The 27,110-nt window shown below is 41.8% G+C and overlaps 1 long non-coding RNA gene across 1 annotated transcript in view; it reads left to right on the top strand.

Annotated features, from left to right (window-relative positions):
- The window catches only part of LOC106995159 (uncharacterized), a 34,774-nt gene extending 8,024 nt beyond the window's left edge, over positions 1-26,750 (top strand). Inside the window, exons 3-4 of the long non-coding RNA XR_001441914.3 lie at positions 856-17,844; positions 25,918-26,750. This is a non-coding gene — a long non-coding RNA (uncharacterized LOC106995159). The remainder of the gene's footprint in view (positions 1-855; positions 17,845-25,917) is intronic.
- Positions 26,751-27,110: the final 360 nt, after the last annotated feature.

Genomic DNA, 27,110 nt, shown 5'->3' with positions numbered 1-27,110 from the left:
CAGAGTAAAGTGGCAGCAATATATTAAATTACTCTAAGGCTTGACTTTGGGGGAGCGCAGTCAAACACCATTTGTCGCCCAAGTGTCTCTATTTGAATTACCTAATTCTCAGCAGGTGAAAATAAAAAGTCAAAACTATAGGCAAAGCAGGACCCTTGAAAGGCCAGTTTTCCACAGATTGCTTTATACCCTCATTTTCAAGGTTACTCAGCCCACAGTTAAAAGGCTCACCAAAGCTCACCAAAAGCCACAGTGTCCACCTACAAACATGGGACCATGGTTGTAGTTAGTAAAAACATCATTGATTTGCTTGGAGTGTCCTCTCTTTGTATCTCCTCTGGGAACTCATAATAGTTGTGACCAAGGATTCAGAAATTGGAATCCTAGCCAATTGCACTGGCTTTGACTTAGAGACTCAGTTTCCTCTTTTTGCCATAACAAATTACCACATACTTAGTGGCTTACAACAGAATACATTTGTTATCTTACGGTTCTGGAGGTCAAACCTGAAATGGCTTTCACTAGGCTAAAATAAAAGTGTCAGCAGGTCTGGTTCCTTCTGGAGGCTCTAGGAGATAATCCATTTCCTTGCCCTTTTCAGTTTCTAAAGGCTGCTGGCATTCCTTGGTTTGTGGCCCCTTCCTCCATCTGCAAAGCATAACATCTTTCAATCCCCACTTTTTATAAGGATCCTTGTGGTACATCAGGCCCACCGCCAAGGTAATCCAGGATAATGTTCCCATCTCAAGAACCTTAACCACATCTGTGAAGTCCAATTTCTCAGGTAAAGCAACATATTCACAGGTTTCAGAGATTAAGATATGGTCATTTTGGGGGGCCTTTATTCTACCACAGAGACACAACAAAGAGGAAGACTCCTTGACTAGTGATCATCACCATCATCATCATCATCATCATCATCATCATCATCATCATCATGGAATCAAAGGAGATCATTTTGGAGCTTTAGGATTTGACTGCCCTGGCCATGTGCAGTGGCTCACACCTGTAATCCCAGTACTTTTGGAGGCCAAGGTGGGTGGATCACCTGAGGTCAGGAGTTTGAGACTAACCTGACCAACATGGAGAAACCCTGTCTCTACTAAAAAAAATTAGAACATTGGCTGGGCTTGGTGGTGCATGCCTGTAATCCCAGCTATTCGGGAGGAAAATTACAGTCAAACGGGGTTGTCCTCTGGTGGGCAGGAGTGGAGGTCAAAAGGTGCTCAGTGGGGGAGCTTTTTGAGTCAAGATGAGCCAGGAAAAGGACTTTCACAAGGTAATGTCATCACTCAAGTCAGGGACCGGCCATTTTCACTTCTTTTGTGGTGGAATGTCATCAGTTAAGGCAGGGCAGGGCATTTGCACTTCTTTTGTGATTCTTCAGTTACTTCAGGCCATCTGGGCGGGCGGACGTGCAAGTCACAGGGGATGCAATGGCTTGGCTTGGGCTCAGAGGCCTGACACTGTTCTCATGATAGTGAGTTCTCAGGAGATCTGATGGTTTTATAAATGGCAGTTTCCCCTAAACTTTTCTCTCTCTTCTGCTGCCTTGTGAAGAGGTACTTGCTTCTCCTTCACCTTCCATCATGATTGTAAGTTTCCTGAGGCCTCCTCAGTCATGTGTAACTGTGAGTCAATTAAACCTCTTTCCTTTATAAATTAGTCAGTCTCAGCTACTTCTTTATAGCAGTGTGAGAATGGAGTAATAAACCATCCATGACAATATTCTTTGATTTTTACCTGGTTCACTAATTTTAACTTAGTTATAATTTTAAATAATTATAAGTAAAGATACTTCCTGATTTCCAGGGGATAAACTGGGGCACAGAATGGTTATTCGGTCCAGAAAGAGGAAGAAAAATAACCCAGGGGGATGCCAGTCTGAGGCAGCCACTTCCAGAGACTGTAGGCCAGCTCTGAGAAATGTCCAGATTAGATAGACTATATCTGGAAAGATAATCTTGTCCCATGACTGCAACAGACCACTTGAATTTACATGCCAGGTTTATTCAGAATTTATGCCTAGAAATCCCCAGAATACACTAGAAAATCCCAAACTGTCCTGAGACTGAGCACCTAAAGTTGCTGGGTCAAGAAAATATTTTTTTAAATGAAAGAGACTTGAGCATATCTCTGTATTAAGGGGTAGAGGCAGAAGAGGGAAAGCAATTAAAGATAGAGGAGAAACAATAGTCACAAACTAGAAACAGCTCGACCATCATGAAAATGCTTAAACAAAAACTGGTGCATCCATACAATGCAATACAACTCAGTAATGAAAAGGCACAATCAACTGCCACTACCCACAAAATGGATGACTTGTAAAATCATTATGCTGAGTAAAAAAGCCAGACATAAAAGAGTACGTACTACATAAGTACACTTACATGAAATTCTAGAAAATGTGAACTAACTTATAGTGACAGAAAGGAGATCAGTGGTTGCCTAAGGTTAGAAGCAGAGAGAAAGGAATGAACAGCAAAGAGGCACAAGGAAACTTTTGGAGGTGATGGAAATATTGTATCTTGATCATGGCAGTGGTTTCACGGATGTCAAAACTCAGCAAATTGTATACTATAAATGGATACCATTTACTGTACATAAATTATACTACAATAAAACTGATTTACAAAAAGAGGGAAGCTTCTTGGGGGCCCAAGGACTGGATGAGGAACCCCTTTTCCACTGGGAAAGAAGGAAAGTACAATCACCTGATGGGTTCTTCTGGCCTACTGCACAGATAAAACCAATTCACTGAGAGAGTGGTATTGCAGTAGAGAAAGACTTTAATAATCACAGGGCCAGCTAAGTGGAAGAACAAGAGTTTAGTACTCAAATCAGCTTCCCCAAAAGCTTGGAGGGTAGGGTTTTTCAAGGATAGTTTGGCAGGCAGGGGGCTAAGGATTGGGAATGCAGATTGGTTAGGAAAGAGATTGTAGGGGTGTGGAAAACAATCCTTATCTGCTGACTCAGCCTCTGGGTGGGGGCCACAGGACTGATTGAGTCATGAGTCATGGGTTGGGGTAGAGTCAGTTGGTTGTCAGAATACAAAAATCTGAAAACCATCTCAAAAGACCAATCTTAGATTCTACAACAGTGATGTTATCTACAGGAGCAATTGGGGAAGTCACAAATCTTGTAATTTCTGCCACATGACTCCTGAGTAGTAAGGGATTACAGAAAAGCAAGCTAGGAGGCTGGGCATGGTGGCTTGCATCTGTAATTCCAACACTTTGGGAGGCTGAGGTGTGAGAATCTCTTGAGCTCAGCAGTTCAAGGCCAGCCTGAGCAATATAGTGAGACCCTGTCTCTTTAAAAAATAAAAATAAAATAGCAAGTTAGGGAACAATGGCTGGTTATCGTTTATATCTATATCTCAGCAGAATTCAGGCCTCTCCCATAATCCTAATCTTGTGGCCCTGTATTAGTTTTACAAAAGTAGTTTTAGTCCCTGAACAAGGAGGGGGTCTGGGAGGGACTATTATCATCCTTGCTTCAAAGTTAAACTGTAAACTAAATTCCTCCCACGGTTAGCTTGGCCTATGCCCAGGAATGAGCAAGAATAGCCAGATTGTGAGGCTAGAAGCAAGATGGAATCAGCCATGCTAGACTTCTCTCACTGTCATGATGTTTGCAAAGGCGGTTTCAGAAGGAGGCCAAAGCAGAAATGGTCACAGATCCATTCATAGATGAGAAGAGGCTTCAGAGAGAAGACAGTGGTTAGCCACGATACTCTTAATGTTTTCTTAGGATGTAATGGCCCAAGGGGTTCTTTCCTGCCCCTGCACAAAGAAAGACCATGGTATTGTAGCAAAGAGTTTAATAGACAGGCTGGCCATACCACATGGGAGATGGAGTCAGTACTCCAATCATTCTCCAAAGCTTCCAAGTTAGGGGTTCCTCAAAGGCAACTTTGGGGGAAGGGGGTGGGGGTGGCTAGGCTTGCAGCTGGTTGGTTGGAGCAGAGATGAAATCATAGCCAGTTGCAGCTGTTCTCCTGTGTGCTGAATCGCTTCTGGGTGGGACCACAGGAGCAGGGTTGGAGGGTCCAGGTGGAGCCATGGGTGTCAGACATACAAAAAGCCTGAAAAGATATCTCAAAAGGCCAATCTTAAGTTCTACAATAGTGATGTTATTTGCAGGAGTAATTGGGGAAATTGCATATCTTATAACCTCTGGAATAATGGCTGTCTATGGTTCATGTTTGCATCTTAGCAGAACTCAGGCTCCTCTCCTCCCTGCAGCCTGATGGCCTTCCATTAGCGTTACAAAAGCGATTCAGTTTTATGGGAGGCTTTTCATCATTTAAACTATAGCCTAAATGTCTCTCAAAATCAGCTTGGTCCAAAAGCCCAGGAGTAATTAAGAGAAAGGCAAAATGTGGGGTGGGTTAGCTCAGCTCACTGTTAAAACTTTTCTCACTGATATAATTTTCGCAAAGGCAATTTCAAGAAGCTCCCTGCATTACTGCCCACAGCAACGAGTCTCCTTTTAACATGCAGATTCACATCGATCATAATGAGCTCAACTTGCATCTGAAGACTGGAGACTCTCACACATCTTAACCCACAATGTGTGCTATCCAGACAGAATATTTGCAAGGTCTAAACTTCTTTTAAATCAAAATTCAGCCCACCTTCAGCTTGGTATTCCTGCCACACACAACCCCTGACAGCTTCAGCAGAGAACTGGCTGATGTGTTCTGAGTGTTATTTTCTTTGATTCCTTCTGAGTGGCATTTTCTTTCATTTCTTCCTGTGTCTCTTTAATTACTGGGAGCTCCAGAAGCAATAAGAAGCTGGGAGGAAAGATTTTGTCAGAAAGCTTCAGGCTGAGAGGAGAACCTGAAAGATAGGGATCTGCCAGCACCTCTGTGGTTATCGACTCTTTCATGTAACCACTTACCAGAGTATATCAGACGGTATTTTGCAGTAACGAAGACAGAGCCATAGCAACCAGACTACAAAGAGAAGCCCAGGCTTCTGGAAATGGCTCCAAGTCTCTGAAGAGATGTTAGCATTTCACAGCTTCCATTTCTTTTTGTGTTTGTTTCCTTTTGGTAGCCACTGGAGATAAGCCGTGTTTTCTTTACACACCCCAAAACTAGGGAAATTTTTATTTACCACAGCTGGGTACATGGGCCTAAGACTGGAATTCTTCAGTTAACAGTCATGTTAAATGGAAATTCATTTTCTCAGTCATGAAAACTATTCTCAGAACATATTTTCTGAGCTGCTGTCTAATATCTGGGGCTTTTTCACACTAATAATAATCTTTTTCTCCTTCCTGAAAAACTGGAAGTTATAATTAAGTAGAGGAAGCAAAAAAACCCTTCCCTTGACACTGTGCTAGTTTTGTGGAAGTCCTTCATCAGGAATGAGTCACTCATGTAAATTGAAAGCTGCTCTGGGTCCCCACCTTTGAGTTAGAGTCCCCGCAACTTCTCCACTATAGCTATTTGGGTTTTTACAAAAGAATAATGATGTGAGACCCCAAAAGAGGACAAAATATGTGACTATGTTTGTGAAGGTAAGCATGACACTGCATTGTCCATTGGGGGCCACCCCTCTGGTGAAATAGGTGCCTACTGTCCCTTATCACCCACCAAAACATGTATCCACCCTATGTTTAAAATTGTGTAGGCTACCAAAAGAATTGAAAGTAGGGACAGAAACAAATACTTGTACATGCGTGTGCATAGTAGCACCATTCGCCATAGCCAAGAGGTAGAAACAACCCAAATATTCATCAGTGGATGAATGGATAAACAAAATATGGTCTATCCATACAATGGAAAATTATTCAGCCATAAAAAGTAAAGCAGTACTGATAACACTATATAATTAAAGCCGACTGATAGACAGGTGTATTCAATTCATTCTGTTAATATTAAGCCTTCTGTTCTCAACTAGAGGGGGAGAGATAGGCAAACAGACTGCTCACTGCTGTGATAAGGACAGGAGCAGGGGTGGGAAAGTGGGAGTTGGGATAGCTGCTTTGCCCAAAGAGCTCATAGAAGACAAATATTGACAGCATGCCTTGTACTAGGAGGCCACACCCTGCCCCAGCTTGAATCTTAAGAAAAGTTAATGAGAAAGGCAAGGCAGAATTTGGTTTGGAGTTCAAAGGAGTGATAAAGAGCATAGTAAATATTAATGAGAGTTTAGAGATGGAAGAGCTCTCAGAAGCTGGATGCCTCGCAGGCTGAAAGCACAGACTAGGCCTGAGTTCTAACTGAGAATCAGGAGTCAGTTAGAACTGTCTAGACCTTGGTTAGGTCACTACATGACTATGAACTTGGCCATGCCATGTAACTTCCTGGGTCTTGGCTTTCTTCGCTAAGTGCTTCCCCAGACTGAGCTGGCATCACAAATGTCTGTGGAACATTTAAAACATAGACTCCCCTATGGCTGGAGAGACGGCACCTTGGAAATGAACCAGTAGTTCACAGACTTGAACCCCCTGGGACTTGCGAATACTCAGATTGCTGGTTCCCATTTCTATAGTTTCTGATTCAGTAGGTCTAAGGGGGAGACCTGAAATTTTCCATCTCTAACAAGTTCCCAGTGAAGGTCATGGCTCATCACACACTGAGAACCACCAAGGAAAAGCTAAACTAGTCATTACCAACTCTGGCTGGTCATCAGAATCACCTGGAAAATATTTAATAAATACCAGGGCCCCACTTCATATGTAGTGAACCAGGGATCCTCTACAGTCTAGACACTTCTGTCTAGCTCTAGGTCTCATGATGCTTCTGAAAGATGAGCCTGGGATTGGGCTCTTATAGTGAGTGGGATTTGGAGTAAGCTAGAGGAAGACACTGGCATTCTGTTTGGGTCAGAATGAGCAGTAGCAAGTTCCGGGGCAGGAATCAGCAAGCTATGGTGATGGTTATGGGAACCATGACCCAACTCATCTTAGGTAATATTTATTAACCACTCACTGCATTTATTTATCACCTAAAGAAGTGGGGGAGGGAGATACAATAGGAAAAGAAAAGTGACTTTTGCACAGAGATGCTTGGGAGAGGCCTGAGGAAACTTCACAAAAAGTTCCAGACAATGTCAGTGCTAGTCTGCCAATATCTATTCCTGTATTCTTTTTATTTTCCCCCAGAACTAAGTCTAAATAATAACAGAAGCATTTCAAATAAAAATCTTGGGGCATAAATTCCTAAGGAATGAAATCCAATGTACTGATGTCTTGGCAAAAAATATGTCCTTAGATGCCATTTCATGGAGGACCTGGTAGAACAATTGCTCGTAGAATATTCAGTTGGTGGAATGGAGTGGAGGAGTTGATCCGTTCCCTCTGGTTACTTCATAAACCAGACATCTTACAGCACAGATACAGACCTCTATAGCTGATCCTCCCTAGAGCTGCTTTCACCAATTATTCAGATATTTCACTTTGGGTTGCCTGCTTTAACTTAGATCATTTTCTTGAACAGATATAACAGGCAAGAAGCTCCTATTTCTTCAGGAAAAAAGCTCAGCATGTATTCACTGACAGGCACACATAACATGGGCACAATGTGCCTGGTAAGCATCTGTAACGTATAATTTAAAAATTCTTCCAAGAGTTTACTTAACTTGGGCCAACTGACAAGCTCCCTCCTTGCCCCCATCCTTGCAATAGGACTAAACTTCCTTAAGTGTCTTCTATACTACTGTGAATGATGTGATCATGCAGCTGATGGCATGGCTATTGTGGGAATTCTTCCTAGTAACTACAGTTGTTTTATAAAACTTCTTTCCAAGAAAAGTGTAAGTTATTTGAGGTCACACTCTTATATACTTTAGCTACTTACAGCACTTAGCACAGTGTTGAACACATAGTACATTTCTTTTTTTTCCCCCAAAGAAATACACAATAGAATCCCTGGATGGTAGAATTGGTTTGCTCACTGATCAGAAAATGGTGCCTCACTGATCAGAAAATGGTGCCTCGAATATAGATGTTTAATAGCTTCACAGCAACCATATTCTAGACTTCCACCATGTCATCCCTAGATTTTTCTTGTGACTTTGATTGTCTCTCTTTTCTATCTAGTTTATTCTATAGCCATAGAATACAGCCAGTATACACCTCACTCCTGTACAGTCAATTAGAGTCAGTAGAAAGAGGGTTGACCCAGAATCAGAGATCTAGTCTTGTTACTTTATATCCATTGAACTAAAACTCCCCATTTCCTCTCCTCCCTCCCTTCACCAACCACTGTTTTATTCTCTAACTCTGTATATTTCACCTTTGTTGCTTTTTATAGATTCCACACATAAGTGAGATCATGCAGTATTTGTTTTTCTGTGCCTGGCTTATTTCATTTAGCAAAATGTCCTCCAGGTCTGTACATCTTGTGGCAAATGGCAGGATCTCTTTTTTAATGGCTGAATAATAGCAGTTAGGTAGGATGAACAAGGCTAGAGATCTAATGTACAACTATAAGGACTATAGTTAATAAATTGTATTAAGGATTTTTGTTAAATAAGTAGATTATAGCTGCTTTTTTCATTTAAAAAGTAACTATGTGAGATGATGATATGTTAATTTGCTTCATTATAGTAAACATTTGGCTGTATATATCTATCTCTTAACATCATGTTATAAACCTTAAATATACACAATAAAATGTATTTTTCAAAAATGGGATGTCTGGGTTTGAGTCTCAGCTGTATCTTGGGCAGCTGGGTGACCCCATACCAATCAGTCAAGTTCTTCCAGCCTCCACTTCTATATCTGAGAAATGTGCATAATGATGTCCATCTTAGCCTTGTCTTATTGCTCTAACTTAACTATTACTAACTTAAAAGCAAAGACTGGGTTTTCTTTGCTTTTAAAATCATCTCTTTCTTTGCCCATTTGGTCTATTTCAAGTTACCTGTTAGAAGAATGAAGGGAACAAAGGGATGATTCTGGGGTTCAGGAGAAATGTAAAAATCAGAATTGTTTTTTGCCATTTTCTTCTATTTTGTATTTTCTTAGCTTAAGGATAGAGTATAGCACCAATGTTTGTGCAGCTAGGGAAACTTCAGGGAAGCTCGGAGACTTTGGGAATTCACTTGCCTGACAGCCATCTAGTGAGGCTTCTAAGCTCATAGCCTTATGTTGTCCATTTTTGAAGGCGCAGAGAAACACTTGCTAGTGAATTATATTTTCTAGGTATTAACAATTCCTTAGAAGTATGATGTGATGTGCTAACATTTCAGATATGATTATTGTGTTTATCATAGGCCACTGAGAGGTAATTATGGGAAGACTTCTATTAAATGCCACAGACTAGACCATTTTCCTGCCTTCTCCTGTCAACAGGTCCCATGTGAAGGTTACTATGGGAAACTCTCCCTACTGAAACAGTAGTCATGTCTGCAGCCTGGGAGGTTCCAGTAACAACACAATTGTGCTCACAGACATGGCCCTCTGGGATTTCATCCAAGCTATAGAAGACTGCCTGGTTGGGGAAAGAGCATTTTATAAACAAAACTAAAAGAACAGGGTGTTCATTTACACTCCTGGGGAAAGAATCAATAAGGGCTATGACTTGGTTGGCTCAACAAAACTGACTGACTTTTGAGTTAATTTGCTAAGGATTATAGATGGTCCCTGACTTACGATGGTGAACCTATGATTTTTGACTTTACAATGGTGCAAAACCATTGTGTTTTCACTTTCAGTACTGTATTCAATAAATTATATGAGATATTCTTGTAGTATTACATTATTATAAATATCAGATTCTAAAGATTATAAAATAGGCTTTGTGTCAGATGATGTTGCTCAACTGTAGGCTAATGTAAATGTTCTGAACATGTTTAGGGTAGCCTGGGCTAAGGTATGGTGTTCAGTGTATTAAATGCATTATCAACTTACAATATTTTCAATTTACAGTGAGTTTATTGGGATGTAATCCCATTGTAAATTGAGGAGCATTTGTACTTGTGTTTCACCTATTGTGGGGTCCGTCCCACAGGCCCTGACCCAATGATGGATGAATAAAATACATTGACACAGATATTCTGCCTGTCAGTCCAGTTAAGGGTCTAGGCCCCTCACAGACACAAAGGAAGGTATAGTAAAGAGTAGCAGCCATGGCCCCGTTCAGCCAGTGAAGCTTGCATTTATTCAGTATAGATTAAATGACAAAGGTCTTGAGTAAACACCACTAGAGGGTAATTGACCTGGTTGCCACCCCCCAACCCCCCAGTAGAGAGCAATTATGCACCCACAGTTCATCAAAGGTTGGTTTTAGGACCACATTTGTAAACAAGTTATTTAGGTAAACTACTTTACATTTCTTTGTATCTAGGCCCTAAGCTTTTAAGAGAATTCAGCTGCCTTCAGCCAAATGCTATGCAAACCCCCAGGCATTCCAAGAGGGTTTGTGTTTATTTCCTTATAATTTTACAATTTCTTCCACCATCCTGATTGAATCCCCATAACCTATATAGAGAGAGTCATTTTCCAGTCATTTCTTGGGGCCATTTTGTATGAAAAGTAGAATCTAATCAAGATGCAAGTAATATGAGAAGCACCAAGGTAATTTTAAAGAGCAACATTTGGTATAAAAATGAGTGTTTATGCCGGGCGCGGTGGCTCACGCCTGTAATCCCAGCACTTTGGGAGGCCGAGGCGGGCGGATCACAAGGTCAGGAGATCGAGACCATCCTGGCTAACACTGTGAAACCCCGTCTCTACTAAAAATGCAAAAAATTAGCCGGGCGAGGTGGCGGGCGCCTGTAGTCCCAGCTACTCGGGAGGCTGAGGCAGGAGAATGGCGTGAACCCGGGAGGCGGAGCTTGCAGTGAGCCGAGATCGCGCCACTGCACTCCAGCCTGGGCGACTAAGCGAGACTCTGTCTCAAAAAAAAAAAAAAAGAAATGAGTGTTTAACCAGGAGACTGATGATGCTTGTCTTGGTATAGGAATCACAGAGCACAATAGTGACCAGAACTTTCAAACTCTTTGAATTGAGGAATTGCTCTGAAGCAAAACCATAGAAATAAGCAGAAGGAAGCTAAGAAAGTGTAATGTCTTACATTGGGTTTTCTAGAAGCAGACCCTGATATCAGGATTTAGGTGCATGAGAATTATTGAGTTGACACTCTGGATATTCTCAGGAGAAAAGGAGCAAGGAAGCCAGCAGAGCAGGGGAAGGAACAAGCCAAGGGGCTAAGCTTAGTTTCAACCTTGCTTTTGGACTTCCCAGCCTCTGGAACTGTGAGTGTGTGATCAGCATGGAGAGCTCTGGTGTATAAAAAGCACTGTAGAGTCATGTCTTGAGGCAGGAGGGTCTGCTTTCAGCATCCCCCCAGCTGTGGGCTGCAGGGAGGTAGGGAGGAAACAAGGCAACTCCCTTTGACCAGAAGCAATTCTCTGGAGAAGGGGACAGCTGTGAGCACCTAGCATTTGGGGGAGGAGCCCAATAAAGAGAAGGTGAGTAGGGGGCACCACCAGGATCTACTTTAGTTGCTTACCCAAAGCCACAAATTAGTGGCACAATCGAGACTAAAACCCATCTCTCAGCCTTGGCACTGCCTTGTCAAGTCTACTTTTTACAATGGCAATACCTACCAGTATGCCATTCTTTATGAAGCATTTTCAGAGCTACTATTTCATGCCCACCATAATCCTGGGAGATAAACAAGGGCAGATATCTGTGTTCTCACTTCATGAATGAGGACATGGGGGCTAAGAGAGTGATCTGGCCCAAGGTCATGCACCTGGAAGCAACATAGTTGTGAATAGAACTTTGTTCTGTGGGATAACAGCACTTTTTACAGGTCAGAAGTGATATCTAAGAGAGAGCACAGTCTAGCTCTTAGTATCTGCTGGGCACAAGCTCATTGTCAATTTGGTTTTGTTCTGTCTCTCATTTGCTTTGTCATTTGAGCCTCAAACAATGACCCTCATCTGAACAGGGACTTGCTCGAGGAACATGTAAGTCCCTTGTCATGTATCACCAGTCCTGGAGTGGGGTTTCTGGTTTCCATTTCTAACTTTTGATACCCACTCTTAGTAATAAGAAAAAAAGTCTATTTTTATAAAATGACTCAAATGTCTCTGGAAACATTTATAATGTTTGGAATGTTGTGTTTTAATAATTTCCTTATCTGTATGAAGTAAGGAATTTTAATGCAAGTGCTAATATGAAATTCCTCATCACTGTGGGGTTTAAATTTTGCTTTAGGTTTTCCTTGCATTTAAATTTAATCACAGTTGATCCTCAAGCGAGCTGAATTTGCTATAACTTCCTCGGCTTATTGCTTATTTATGGGGTGCTCTCTCTGATTTTCATCTTATCTTTCTCCTCCATTTTCTTCAGCCTCAAAACCTTCCTTATGACCTAATGGTTTCCTGCACAGGCATCTGGATATCCACAGCCTGCTCCAAATTCTGCTGTGAAATGTTCAAATCTTTGATGAGGTCACCTGCACAAAGGCATCAGGAAGTTGTGGAGTGAGACGATATTAGTTCCAGACCACAGTCCACCTTGCACTGACCCTGTAATCTTGTAGCAAAAAAAATCATGGGTGTTTACAATTGTCCATACCCTTTGACCTAGCAATTATATCTCTTACATCTATCCTAGAGAAATAATTGTAGATATGCCCAAAGGTTTGGTTATAAGGATGTTTATGACCACAATTTTTTTTTTTTTTTTTTTTTTTTGAGACGGAGTCTTGCTCTGCCGCCCAGGCTGGGGTGCAGTGGCCAGATCTCAGCTCACTGCAAGCTCCGCCTCCCAGGTTTACGCCATTCTCCTGCCTCAGCCTCCCAAGTAGCTGGGACTACAGGCGCCCGCCACCTCACCCGGCTACTTTTTTGTATTTTTTAGTAGAGACGGGGTTTCATCGTGTTAGCCAGGATGGTCTCGATCTCCTGACCTCGTGATCCGCCCGTCTCGGCCTCCCAAAGTGCTGGGATTACAGGCTTGAGCCACCGCGCCCGGCCTATGACCACAATTTTTACAAGAAAAAAAATATTGTTTAAGGGCTGCTCAGTGGCCTGTTTTTGTTTCCCCCACATTCATATGTTAAAGCCCTAACCCCCAATGTGATAGTGTTCAGAAGTGGGAGCCTTTGGGAGGTAACTAGGTTTAGATGATGTAATGAGGGTGGAGCCCTCATCTCCCTCTCTTCCTCTTTCTGTAATATGAGGTGGGAAGATACAGCAAGAAACATCTGCAAGCCAGGAGAGTGTCCTCACCAGGAACCTTGATTTTGGACTTCCTAGCCTCCAGAATTGTGAGAAAAAAATATCTGTTGTTCAAGCCATCCAGTCTGTAGTATTTTGTTATAGTAGTCAGAGCTAAGACGTATATGATAAAATACTATACATCAGTGGGGCTCAAACCAGAAAGCTTGTTAAATAAAACACAGATTGCTGTTCCTCTCCACCCCCTCAGAGTTTCTGATTCAGTAAATCTAGGATGGGGTCTAGGAATTTGTATTTCTATCAAGTTCCCAGGGGATGGTGATGCTGCTGATATTTGGACCACACTTCAGGAAGCACTGCTATACAGGAATATGTGATGACATAATCTCTTTATATTATTACCCTTAAAAGATAATTTATGTGACAAAAAGTACTTTAAACCTATTTTGTGAATTAATACCAATATGTCAAAAGTTGAACGGTGGTTAATTTAGTTATCTTTGAGTGGTAGGATTATGGAGGTGAGGTGCATAGTATCTTCTCTCCACACCTCATTTTTTTGCATTGATTCAGAACTCATAGACTTGGGTTTAATCCCATCCTTAGTTCTCATCTACTGGATGATCTTGAGCAAATTAGCTAATTCACAACAGCCAAAGCTTCCTCGCCTGTAAACAGATAATGACACATACCTCAAAGGTTATTTTGACTATTAAGGAAAATAATGTAATCTTTATGTATTCGTTCATTTAGCACATATCTGGGAACCTCTACTATACCCCAGGCACTAGGCTGGGGACTGGAGGTGAAATGATGGAAGACTCAGTGTTTTGACCTCACACAACTTCAAGTTTATTGAGGAAAAAAGATATTCAATCCCCCTCATCGTTCTCCCCATACAGACAGACAGACTTCAGTGATAGCACATCTGAAAATAATTCTAATTTTCCAAATTGCTGATTTATAGGGGTCTCCCTGGTTTTTCCAATTATGAAGGAATACAGTTCTGGATTCTTCTAAGCAGCTAGTCCTTCCAGAACAATTTGATTTAAACAGAACTTTTCAAGAACAAGGTTGCTACATGAAGTGAGTCAAATGTCCCTCACAATGTGCCATTCCTGGACTGTAGGTGTGGCCCTGTCCCACCCTGGGTGAAGGGCCATCCCTGCTTTACAGAGGGCTTGGGACAATTAAAAATTCCTGACAGAGAGTCCCCAAACTCCCTCATGCAAAGTGAGTCTGATTCCTTATTGAACTTTCCACGCACGGCTCAAGGAGAAAAGTAACCTCTCCCTCCCCTACCCGCCCAAGAACCCGGAAGTAAATGCCTTCTCTGTCCATCAATGAAGGCACTTGGGGCAAACTTCTTGACATGACAAACCAGTATTTGAATGTTTGAGATCCTCAAGACATGTAGTCTAAAAACCACACAGCAGAGGGGAGCACAGGCCTCCAGTATCGGCTCTCACCCTGGAGATGCCTTGCTAATAGAAGAAGATTCTTTGGAGCTGTGGTCATGATGAAATTGGCCCTCCCTTGTGGGGAGTGGGAGAGGCCCCAGGATATGGTTTATCATGGGCAAACCCTCACCTTCCGGGCACTGCCCTTCTCAGCCTCCCTCTGGGCCAAACCTCTGGCTTTATCTTTTGATAAGGCAATCTGTTTACTCTACCTGCCTCTGTGCCTGGGAGGTGCCTCGCAGCAGCAGCAGCCGGCAGTGGGAGTGTTTTACTGCCCTCACTACAATCTCTGGGCCTATAACTATAAAAAGAAAGAAGCTGGATTAGCCCTTTCAAAAAAAAAAAAACCCAAACCATAAAACTTATACAACTTCAAAATCAAAAATACAAAATAATTACTATATTTTAGGAGACCATTTTTCACCAGGTATCTTAGGCTTTATATTTCCTGGCCTTTATTGAACTTCCAGAAGAAAGTTGTAAAAATGCTCACCAAATGTCACTGTGAAAGGAAGGGAACACAACTCATGAGACAGAGGTCAGTAAAAACCATGGTGGATATAAATACGATGTCATTTCCATTTAAGGGACTATTAACATCTAAGTGAGAACTATGGTGAAAAAGGAACCCTTACAATTTTGTAAAATACAGAGTTGACTTTGCTATAGGGCTCTAGTCCTATAATATATAATTTAAAAGATAACCAGTCTAAGAATCCATTTTTAAATTGAGATATAATTCACATATCATAAAATTCATGGTGTTAAAATATATAATTCAGCAGTTTTTAGTAGGTTCACAAAGTTGTTCAATCATTACCAGTTTCTAATTCCAGAATATTTTCATCACCCCATGAAGAAACCCCATACCTGGTACAATGTGATGTTTTGATATTTGTTTATAACATGGAATGATTAAGTCAAGTTAACTAACATACCAATTACCTCACTTATCTATCATTTTTTTCGGGTAAAACGTTTGAAATATACTCTTAGTTATTTTGAAATACACGTGATTGTTTACTATAGTCACCCTACTGTGCAATAAATCTCAAAACCTACTTATCCTGTCTATCTGAAACTTTGTACTCTTTGATCAACAACTCCCTATTCGTCTCCACCATCCCGAGTCTCAGGGAATCATCATTTCACTTTCTACTTTTTTGAGTTCCAGTTTATTAGATTCCATATATAAAAGTGAGTTCATGCAACATTTGTCTTTCTGTACCTGGTTTATTTCACTTAGCATAATGTCCTCCAAATTCACCCATATTATTTCAGATGGCAACATTCCCCCCTTTTTAAGGCTGAAGAGTACTCCATTGTGTATATATACCAAATTAAAAAAAAATTAAATATATATTCATGCATTGATTGAAAAACTCCTGAGTAATAAAAGGATATTTCTGTATTAATGTGTTAATAAAAGCATGTGTTAATAAAATTGGGCATATAAATATGTTATTAATAGCTAATTTGTACTAAGCACTAACCATAACACAATATATGTGTTAATAAATTTAATTCTCACAGTAATGTGATAACAGAAAAAGAAAGATAATTACAGAAAAAGAAAATTAAAATCACCCATGGGTCCTTCTTATTCAAGATAACCACAAAGAATATTTCGGTGGTTTTCCTTTCAGTCTTTTTGACATTATTTATTTTTAAGTTTATCTTTTTCCTTGGACTGTGAATGCCATTTGTTTTATTCCTATCTTTCCAAAAAGCCTGTCACTTAGCAAATATCCAATGAATGTTTGATGTAATAAATCAATTAAGTTTGAATGGCAGAATATTTTAAATTCCACAGTATTTATATGATTTATAGAAATAATGGATAATGTGCTTAGAAACAGTTGCTTCATGTCAAGAGCCAATCTTAGTTTTGGGAACTAAATACATGCTTAATTTTGAAGAATTGGCCATTAGAAGATAACTTTTAAAGTCTTTGGTGGGGAGAAGGTTATAGAGGCTGTTGTGGTTCCATAAGAAAAGCCAGAGACCAGCCAGGCATGGTGGCTCACGCCTGTAATCCCAGCGTTTTGGGAGGCTAAGGCAGGAGGACCCCCTGAGCCCAGGAGTTTGAGACCAGCCTGGACAACGTAGTGAAACCCTGTCTCTACAAACAATAAAAAATTAGCTGGGCGTGGTGGTGCATGCCTCTAGTTCCAGCTGCTTGGGAAACTGAGGTGGGAGGATTACCTGCTCCTAGGGTGCAGGATCACCTGCTCATTCGAGGCTGCAATGAGCCGTGATCATACACACCACTGCACTCCAACCTGGGTGACAGAGTGAGACCCTGTCTCAAAAACAAAAAACATTTAAAAAAAGAAAAAAAGAAAAGCCAGAGACCAGAACTCAAAGTCTCTGGGATTTCACAGAGAAGGTGGCATTAGTTGACTAATCAAACTTCCATAGACACAGCTCTTTTATTGCTTCGTGCACATTGTATGCTTAGTGTTGTGTTCAGCTGCAAATAATTGAAAACCCAACTTGAATGACTTAAACCTACAGGTTTTTTTTTTCTTATGTAACAAGAATTTTGAAGATAGGCAGTTGTCAATGTTCAGATCAAAGCTGTGCCCCATTCTGGCTGGGTCCATGTCTGTGCAGTTCTCTTAGTCTTTCCCTCATTTTCATGGTAACAAGCATCCCTTCTGTATTCAAGCAGGAGGAAAATAGGAAGAGAAAAGGGAAAGGCCACACCAGCTGGCTCAGTCTCCTTTTATTGTCATGGGATCTTAGGGGTGTCGCTTTTCTGGCCAGAAACCTCTGTGGCTGGTGGTGCCTTTGCCTGACTTTTGCTCAGGCCTGCTCAGCTCGTTCTGCTCACTTGGCGTGGCAGGCTGTGCTTGGCTCACACTACCAGCCTGGATTCCACACCTGCCAAGGGTGAGCCAGGCAGGGAGTGGCGGGGGTGTGTGAATGAGCAAGCCTGGGGTCTGGCCACTGCACACAGTCAGGTACGCTGGGTGCTGCAGTGGGGCAGGCAGCTCCCGGTGCTGAAACAGACACTGGCTGTCTGCGAGGCTGTGGCTTGATCAGGTGCATGGCAAGCAGCTTCCCCAGTTGGCACCAGGGAATGTGGTGGCATTCAGAAGCTCAGCGACACCAGAAACCACAGGACCTCCAAGAGGAAGTCACAGCCCAGGCTCGGGGAGCTCCCGGGTCTGGGTTCCCTGAGTGGCTGCATCTCTTCTCTCCTTCTCTTCACCCACAGCGTGGTGAGCATGGGGCACATTTCAGCCCTGTTTATGTTATAGCTCTTTTAGTTCTGCCATTTGGTAGGTCCTGAGTCCTTATCCCGCAACCAAGAAGAATGAGGTATGCAGATAAGTGGAGGGTGAACAAGATGAAGAGGAACTTTATTAAGCAATAGAACAGCTCACAGAAGACCTGCAGGAGCAGCTCCTTTCACAGCCAAAGTGTCCCATTGAGTGTTCAGCTCTTAGCAGAGGGGAGACCCTGGAGTGGGAAGCTCCTTTCTGCAGGCAGTTCATCCCATCATCTCTGGACGTCTCTGAAGCTCTTACCAGAGAGGAGGCCCTAGAGTGGGTAGCTCCTCTATGCAGCTGGTCATCCTGATGTCTCCTGCTATTAGCAGAGAGGGTGAGAGGATAGGTCCTCTCTGCAGATGGTAGTCCCCTCGTCTGCTCTGCCCTGTCTGCGCCTGGGGCTTTTATGGGCCTCAGAGGGGAAAGTGTGTGCTGATTGCTTCATGTGCAGCCATGGGCGGTCCCAGGAAAAAGCACCACAACCCCCCTACTCTGGTCCACAGGACTGGAAGCTGGGTCCCCAGGCTTCAGGTCTTCCCCAGCCTGAAGGTGGGGCTTCATTGGGGACCCACCCCCTTCTGCCCAGGAACCTGTCTGCCTCCCACTGTTGCTCATGGTGCCTGGGCTCGGCCCAACTTTGATCCAAAATTGGAGCAGGTGCCAACAGCAGGGAGAAACCAGGCAGTGGGACCGGGCACTTCCAAGCCTGTGAGAGCAGGGCGGGGGCCTTCCCAGGCCCCCAAGAGTGCAGGGATGCCTGGGTCTGCAGCTGCGGTTTGGGCAGATGCAGCTGTGCCTAGGAGGGCAGGGCTCCCACCTGCTCCTTGAAGTGGGAGGCCTGGGTCTGCAGCCAAGGTTTGGGTGGCTGCTGCAGCACCCAAGGAGCTCCTGCCCCAACTCAAAAGGGGTGGGGTCCCACTGGCTCCACAGAGCTGCAGCCTCACCTGCACCTCCCTGCTGCAGGCAATGTGATGGTAGCAGCAGGCCATCTGGAGTGGCTGCTGCCATTATTATCACAGAGGCAAAGGCTTCGTGGAAGATTTCTGTTTAGGTCTCATTGCCCAGAATCAGGTCACATGGCTTCTCCTAGCTACAAAAAGGTCTAGGGAACAGAGCTGGGCATACTGCTACTGCAAAGAGAATTGAGGTTATGTTAGCATGGAAGAAAGGGATCAAGAGATATTGTATGCAAGTGACAGTATTTGTCATACATGCTCCTAATAACCAACAGCTGTGGGGCTCTTTATGTGATCCCAGTTAATGTATAAAAAGCACCCTTTACAGTTGGCATCCAGAATGGGGTAGCTTTTAACAATAAGGATAACTATGTTTACTACAGCAAGCCCTTTGAACACATATTTTTGTTTGATCTTAAACCAATTCTATAGAGTAGTAAGTTAAGTCTTATCATTCCCACTGTACAGATGAAAAAACCAAGACTCAGGGCAGGTACAGCTACATAATGTGTACATGGTGGACACAGAACTCAAATCGAATTCTTGTGCCTCCAAATCCTGCGGCAAGAACTGTATTTCTGGTTCTGCCTGCTCAGTTGGCACTGCATGTTGAACCTTTGCTAAGGTCATAGACTTAAAATACTAGACACAAACAGGGTCAACTAGAGTTGGGAGCCTGTGGAAGACAGTATGTCTGTCTGTGGTTTCCTCTGCCTGAGATGGCCTGTGGGCTTTTGGTTTTGTTTGTTGCAACATTCTAAAAGGCTTTCTGGCTGCAAGCGTGGGCTAGCAAATGTAGATGGAGGAGCTGTGGCCAGCTGTGGGCGGTCACACCCCTCAGAACCTCAGCACACAATGGAGCATTGACCAACAGTCCACGGCAGATTGCAGCCCTAGAGTCAAGTGAGGTGCTGGGTGGAGGGGGGGGCCACCTTTGCCTTGGGTGCATGACAAAAGCTTGTTTTTAGAAAGACAAATCCTTCAAGAGTTCCATTTTGAAACATTAGCATTTTCCTTTGGTTGCTGAAGCTTTTTATGATGTAGGACTTTGAGGGAAGTTACAAGGGTATTTCAGTGACCAAGACCCATAAAACGCCATCCACTAAACTGTAGACAGAATGCCTTTGTGTGGCTCTGTGAAGAAAAGTCATACAATACTTGGAAATAAGCAGAAGGATGACTGCACGTCCTTGCCAACTCATAGTGAAGCACTGTCTACCAAAACCATCCAAGAATATTTCATTCTCTAGGGAAATGTATCTTGGTTTGACTTACCTATTTATCACTGACTAGGATCTGAAGCATCTACTCTATGAAGGTAGATTGTAACTGGTAGTTTGATAAGTTACAAATGACTTTTGCAAAGTAGAGTTGCAGCTCCTTTCTATTTGGTAAAAAACAAAACAAAACAAAACAAAACAAAATAAAAACCCCCCAAAACCCAAAGGTTACAGTTTTATTGCCGTGTAGGACACAAAAGTTTTGTATCTATCTTTGCAATCACATTTTAACTTTTTTCCCACTGAGTGTGTGTGTGTGTGTTTATGCTTCTCCTACATGCTGGTTTCCTCATTAATGAATTAAATATGTCTTTGATACATGCTCACCATATATTTGTTTAAAAGTCATGTTTCTAGCTTTTTGAAGTTGACTTTGACAGTGTCTTGGCAATTCTTGTAGAGAGAATCAATTGTAGTTTAAGGAATTTAGCAATGTGAAGATTATAAAAAGTGCAAAGAGGAAAATCTCACTGGGAGTATATGTGCTATTTAACTTGATCCTTGCCTTCAGCTGTTCATAAACACTGCCTACAAGCTATTCCTCAGTGTGTTGGTATTGGACTACAGAACAAAATCAAAATAAACAAAACAATACAAAATGAGAAAGCCCAATGCGAACAAATGGATGAACACAGAAATCATAATTTTAGAAATAAAATGGAATCTGGTAGTGGTGGCCACCCAGAGAAGATCCTTCTTGCTTCTGAATTCTGTCTCTCTGCAGGTACTTACTTTTTCTTTCCAAGCCCAGCATCTATTTTCAAGGCCATGTGCATTTGATGGAATTTCTGGTGCAAAGGAAAAACAAGCTGAATCAAGTGCATTTTATCCTAATCTCCACAGCAGTCATTTTCTCCTTCAGGAGAGGGGAGACACATTGTAAGGATCCAGAAGCCAGTGCCATCTCAAATGAATACAAGCCTTAAACAGTCTTTATTTCTCCCATTTGATGCCCCTGTCCACTAACAGGGACTCGTCTGGTTTCAGGTTCTAGAAATGGTTTCTCTGTGATCTAGTGACAAAGGATTACAATTGTGTTTATTTATTTCAACCATCTTGGTAATGGATCTGACAGTTTGGTGAGTGAGAAGTGTTAGAGAAATAAACAAATTATGTCCTGCTATTTATCATGTGTGTATCGTGTGTGTGTACATGTGCACATGTGTGTGTAAAAGAGGGCTCCTATTTGAGGTTACCCTTCAGTGTTGGCACTTCTCCTTAAATTTAAACAGAGATAATTGAAGATCCATGTGTTTTGTTGGTAAATTTGTTCCAAGAATAGTAACCACTTAGAGGCATCTTCACATGAGTTCCTCTGATCTTTGGCCACATGTTTCCACTGCTGAGGCAATTGCATGTGGGGAGACTGGGAATGTCCAAATAGTTGGTTTGTTTAACTCCAGTAGTGTTATTCCTCCCAGCAAAAACACCTAACCTCTAGGATATCTGGGATGATTTCCACCAGATGGGTCACAGGAAAGAGCTCTGGGGATAATCCATGTCAAATTTCTGTTATGCATGCTTCGTGCAATTTCCAAATGCCTATAAATAGTAAGTTAACATGATAATATTTTTATTTCTGTCTGCAATCTATTTACTATCTGTCGCTTCATGGGCCCTCAAACAATTTGCCTGTCATTCCAAGAAAAATAGCAAGAACCATATATATAATCACAAGACTTTTTAAAATAACATTGGTGGTGTTTAATATAGGGCCTTTCATCTCTCTCACTAAAAATAATATTTTATGTATTTTGTCATATTCCTAGATACCAACCAGTAGGAAATCATAAATGTGTTGGAGAATCTTTGAATCGTGTCTGTTGTAAAGCAATGGGTTCATTGTCTTCTCCCTGAGTTTATCCTATCACTGTCCCACCAATGTAATAACTTTATATTTTTAAAGATATTAGGTTGGTCTGACATTACTCCTCCCAGAGAACCCTCACTCAGTTCTGATCATAATTGCTTTTTCTATTAGGAGTTCAGAAACCAAACCTTTGGTGATCATGTTAGACTCTTATCCATTAGAATCCCAATTCTTCAGTCATCCAGTGCCCATTCCCTTCTCTTTGAGTCTTTGATGATGGGTAAGAGGGCTCAGGTTAAGCTTTCTCAGTGCCTGAACATGTCTCTTATCCCAATAAGGAGACTCAAAAATATTTACAATATATTAGCATGCATACATTTTGGAAATATTTGAAAAAAATGAGACTACTCTGAAGTATGTCAAATAATTCTCACCAAAACCGAAACTCTCTCATCTGTCTTTTAAGGTGTTATTTCCATATATCCCTGTCAAAAAGCTTCCTTCTCTTGTCTAGTGATGTAAGAAATAAAAACACCTTATTTCTTAGGTGTTTTTACTGAAATAACCATGTTAGTTCTATTGCTTGTCTCTCTGATCTAAAATACAATCATCGTGCTCTCAATTTTCTTTTCCTGGACAGTAGTTTCTTTAACAGTTCATGAGTGGGGCATGATGGCTTTGTGTCTTGCTACAGATCCCCCAAGGCATAGTATGCCAAAAAATCAAAATCTAGTTTTTAAAATGGGATTTGACCATATTTTTTTCTTAAAATAGGGGAACCTATTATATAATAGTCTCTGGCATAACTTCTGACTCATAACTTCTGATATTTTGCAATAGCATGTTTCCTTGACTCAATCAAGAGAAATAATGGTCTATGTCCTTTCCCACAGCCATTCTCCATGCAGAATAAAGTCACCAAAGGCTAAGAGATCAAAATGATCAAGGAACAAGGTTGTTTGAGGAGACCTGTCCACTCCCCCAAATCTAGCAGCTTTTCTTTTCTAGCACTGTAAGATGAAGGGGTAAAACCAAGATAAAACACCTCACATCATCATTGAAGGTTTCTCTAGTTCAATTTGTACTTCGATGAATTCTTCAGGTTTTCTTTAAGTTTTCTGAAGAAGTATTTGAGCTTAACACTCCTCTTTCAAAAACCTAGACCAAAAGTCCTTTATGAGTTTTCCCTGATACAAAAGGTTCATGTGCCTTTCTGTCTGTTTGCTTTCTTTGACTCCATGTTTCTCATGATATTTGCTTTAACTTAGCAATGCTTTGGATCTATATGGATGCATGGAAGGATCCTTCCATTGTGAAACTTGCACAAGTTTTTGTTGTTGTTGCTGTTGTTTTTTAATTTTTCTAAAATGACCGGAGACACGGACCACATTCAGGGTTGTGTGCCAGACCCTCGTCTCCTTGAGCCAGCTCATTCCAATATTATAACCTCCACGAGAGTAGGGACTGCTTCTCCTGCTAATGCTGAATCCCTAATACTTAGCGCAGTACCTAGTACACAGTAGTGCTCAATGTGCATTTTTGAAATAATGAAATTAATGCCTTCCCATAAAGATCATTAATACAGTATGAGCCACTATTCCAAGGATCTCGAAGTGCAGTTAACCTCTGATGGGCTAGGGCCTGGAGATTTGTGTGTATACTAAATCCCTCTGGATATGCAGTGAAAGCTGCGGACATTCTGCTGAGGGAGGTTTAGATGCCCACAAAGAGTCAGCCAATAATTCCAAGATTTACCCTCTTCTCTCTACTGTGGATGAGTGATTGTCTGTGAAGAGACAATGCCCAGGACTGAGGTCCCAGAAGGGGGCTTCCTGAGTAGTGAGAATGTGGTGACCGGCAACAGAGACTTGGAGATCACCGATGGCCAACAAGGACTGTGAAAAGCTAGGCTCACAGAGAAAGTTGAAGAAACACTATGAGGAAGAAAATGTACAGAGCTAAACCTTCCCCAGGACAGAAAAGTTCCTTCAAGCATATACTGTGAGCAAGATTCTGGAGGCACCCTTGAGTTAAGATATTTGTGTATGAAATGGAAATTGGCATCTGAAACTGAGCCAGGACTGGGAATCTGAAGCGAAGGTGTCCCGGTTACCAAGAAAAGTGAGTCAACAGTTTCTAGACTTTAAGTGCACAGTGGAAAGAGAAAATGCACAGGAAAAAACAAACAAACAAACAAAAAACAAAAAACAATGTAATTCAACTAATCACCAGGCTAGGAGCTAGATATAAGGGAGGGTCACTTTCTTCATGGGGATGGCAGTTTAACTTGCATGACTGCCTGTCCTATACTTCAAAGGTCTGGAAAAGAATGACTGGTGATTCAAACTGAGCCAAACTGCAAGAAATAAGATTGGCTGCCCTGTGTACCCCCACAATTCTCTCATACCAGAGCAGTGGTGGTCAATCAGGAGCAATTTTGCCCCCAGGGGACATTGGGCAAAGTTCCATGACAATTTCAGTTGTCATAAATGGCAGGGGCAGGGGCAGGGGCGGAAAGTGCTTCTGGTATCTAGTGGGTGAAGGCCAGGGATGCTACTAAACATCCTACAGCACACAGGACAGTCCCCCGGCCCCAGCAAAAAATGCTCCAGCCCAAGATGTCAATAGTGCCGAGAATCCTGCACTAGAATAAAGGGCTTTGTGCACTTTCGACAGATGACCAGACTTGTCCACTGATTTCTGCTTCAGTTGACACATTGTGTGAATAAGGGGTTGTTACTACAAAAAAAGCAAATGGGAAAGCGCATGATTCCTGGGCACGGTCTTTAGAGAAGAAATCTTGCTGCTCCTCTGGTCATAGCAATGAAAAGTTCCTCAAGCTGCAATGGGACAGCTCTGGGAACTTTGTGTTTGGGTGCATTTCATCAGAAGGTGTGCTCAGGGAATAGCAGTGCACCTAACATTAGTCTAACGCAAGCATCATTCAAAGATCAGAAGGGTACATCTGGTGCAACTGATACCATGTAATTAATCTTGAGCTGGCCAGGTGCAGTGGCTCACGCCTGTAATCCCAGCACTTTGGAAGGCCGACACAGAAAGATAGCAGGAGGCCAGGAGTTCGAGACTAGCCTGGCCAACATGGCAAACCCCGTCTCTACTAAAAATTCATGGTGGCATGTCTGTAATCTCAGCTACTTAGGAGGCTACGGCAGGAGAATCACTTGAACTCAGGAGGCAGAAGTTGCAGTAAAGCCAAGATTGTGCCACTGCACTCCAGCCTAGGCAACAGAGCGAGACTCTGTGTCAAAATAATAATAATAATAATAACAATAATAATTAATCTTGAGTCAAACAGAAATGACATCACGTGTGTACCTACCTCCTCCAGGAGGGTAGCTAATTGAGAATAATGGGGATGTTCCTTCTTGATATGTCCACCATGGGTGGAAATTTGAAGGACAAACCTGAAGTGACAGGAGTTCTGAGCTACAGTTGCTTATAAGCAAAAAAGCACTTGTCTGTATTTTAAGATGACTGTGTTTCTCTTCCAAGCAACTTTCTTCAAAGCATTAATCACTGAAAACAAGGAAGATGTGCCAGTGGATATGCTTTTATTGTTGTTGTTATAGTTTTAAAACTACATTTTTTTCTGTTCTGTGAATTTTCAATAAAACAGACATTAACTAGCTTGACCCTTATGACATTGCAGATTTGCTTATTTGGCATTCTTCTTGTCCATTTTTTGTTCTTTCCTCCAGAATGCTGTCCTTTTATTGTTAGGCCACCCAGGGACGTCCTTGATCATTCAGGGTGTTGTGACATAGGCTTGCATTCTTGGGAGTGCTACCCCTTAGCCAGGGAAGGACTAGGAAAAGGTCAGGCCAGAGGAAACACAGATGTCGGAGATCTGAAAATTTGTGTGGGGCACTTCAGCTGGGCCAAGGCTGCAGCCTTCACCCTCCTACATCCTCCTCCTCTTCTGACAAAGCCTTTATGTCTCAATGTCTTTTCAAAGGTACAGCAAAACCCAAGCACATTATCTGAAGAGGAGATGACCAATGTTCCCTTCTTCCATTGGCAGAGGCCTGACCAAATCTTTTCCAGGTCTGTGGGCGTCCTTCGCATTCAGCAGCTGAGTGCTAGTCAATTCCACTATCCTCTCTCCTGAAGGAGCAGAGAATTGGGAGTGGTTCTGAAACAATGTTATTTTTATGGAGTACAAGGGATGTTCCAAAAATGATTATGATTCAGATGTTTCTTACTAACCCACTCCCAAAACACACTCTTGGGGGCAGAAATAAATTAATTTTATGGTATCAAAAAAGATGCTTTGGTTAATAAACTTACTCTGAGTATGCAATCTGTCAGATCAACAATTAGGTGATGGTTTACAGAAGTCATAAAAAAAGAATCTCAAGTCTGAAAGCTCATGTGCCTTAAGTTCGTGTCACTAAGGGGAGGGATAAATGAATGTGGTGTTTGGAGAAAATTAATTTTGTGACTTTGCAGACATTCCTACAGCTAAAGCTATTGAAGTTAAAGGGCATGTGTAAGGTAATGGTTGAAAGGAATCTGTATATGATGTGACAAGAAAGATACAAAAGCTTAGAACATCTAACAGAAAAGTAGCATAATTGCACGTACTCAGAAAGCATACATGCGTGTTGAAGATGCATGTTGCAAAGATAAATTCTACACTTAAAACAGTTCCTGGGCTATGCATGAAATTCCTCCATGAAAAAAAAAAAAAAAATCCAACTACCTTTTTGTAGCCATAAAATGTACAAGCCAAAGGGCTAAAGAACTTCGCCACAAACATTTAATAGTTCTAGAATAAAAGTTCATGGTTTAGGAGGTTTCAGTGAAATGATTCGGTCAGAATCTATTTCTTTGCAGAAAATGACTACTCACATTGCCAAACTCTTACTATGAATATGGTCAGTCTTTGGAGCCAAAAGAAATAAATATAAGATGAGGGTCCACTAAAGGAATTCAAACAAATAGGAAAACTTAGCTACTTGAAGTTGACACAGGAAGTTGACGGTTTCACATTCACAAACTAAACAGCCCTAGGAAATGAGAATGTATTATATACCAAAGACAAACACGAAAAAGCATTTACAGAATACCCAGAACAGTCCCCAGCACACAGTTTTGGTTTCCTGTAAAGCTGTCATCATAAACGCAGGAAATCTGGAGGTCTATTCT

This window comes from Macaca mulatta, chromosome X, assembly GCF_049350105.2.
Source record: "Macaca mulatta isolate MMU2019108-1 chromosome X, T2T-MMU8v2.0, whole genome shotgun sequence".
Lineage (NCBI taxonomy): Eukaryota > Metazoa > Chordata > Mammalia > Primates > Cercopithecidae > Macaca > Macaca mulatta.
This window is presented reverse-complemented; position numbering and strand designations above follow the sequence as displayed.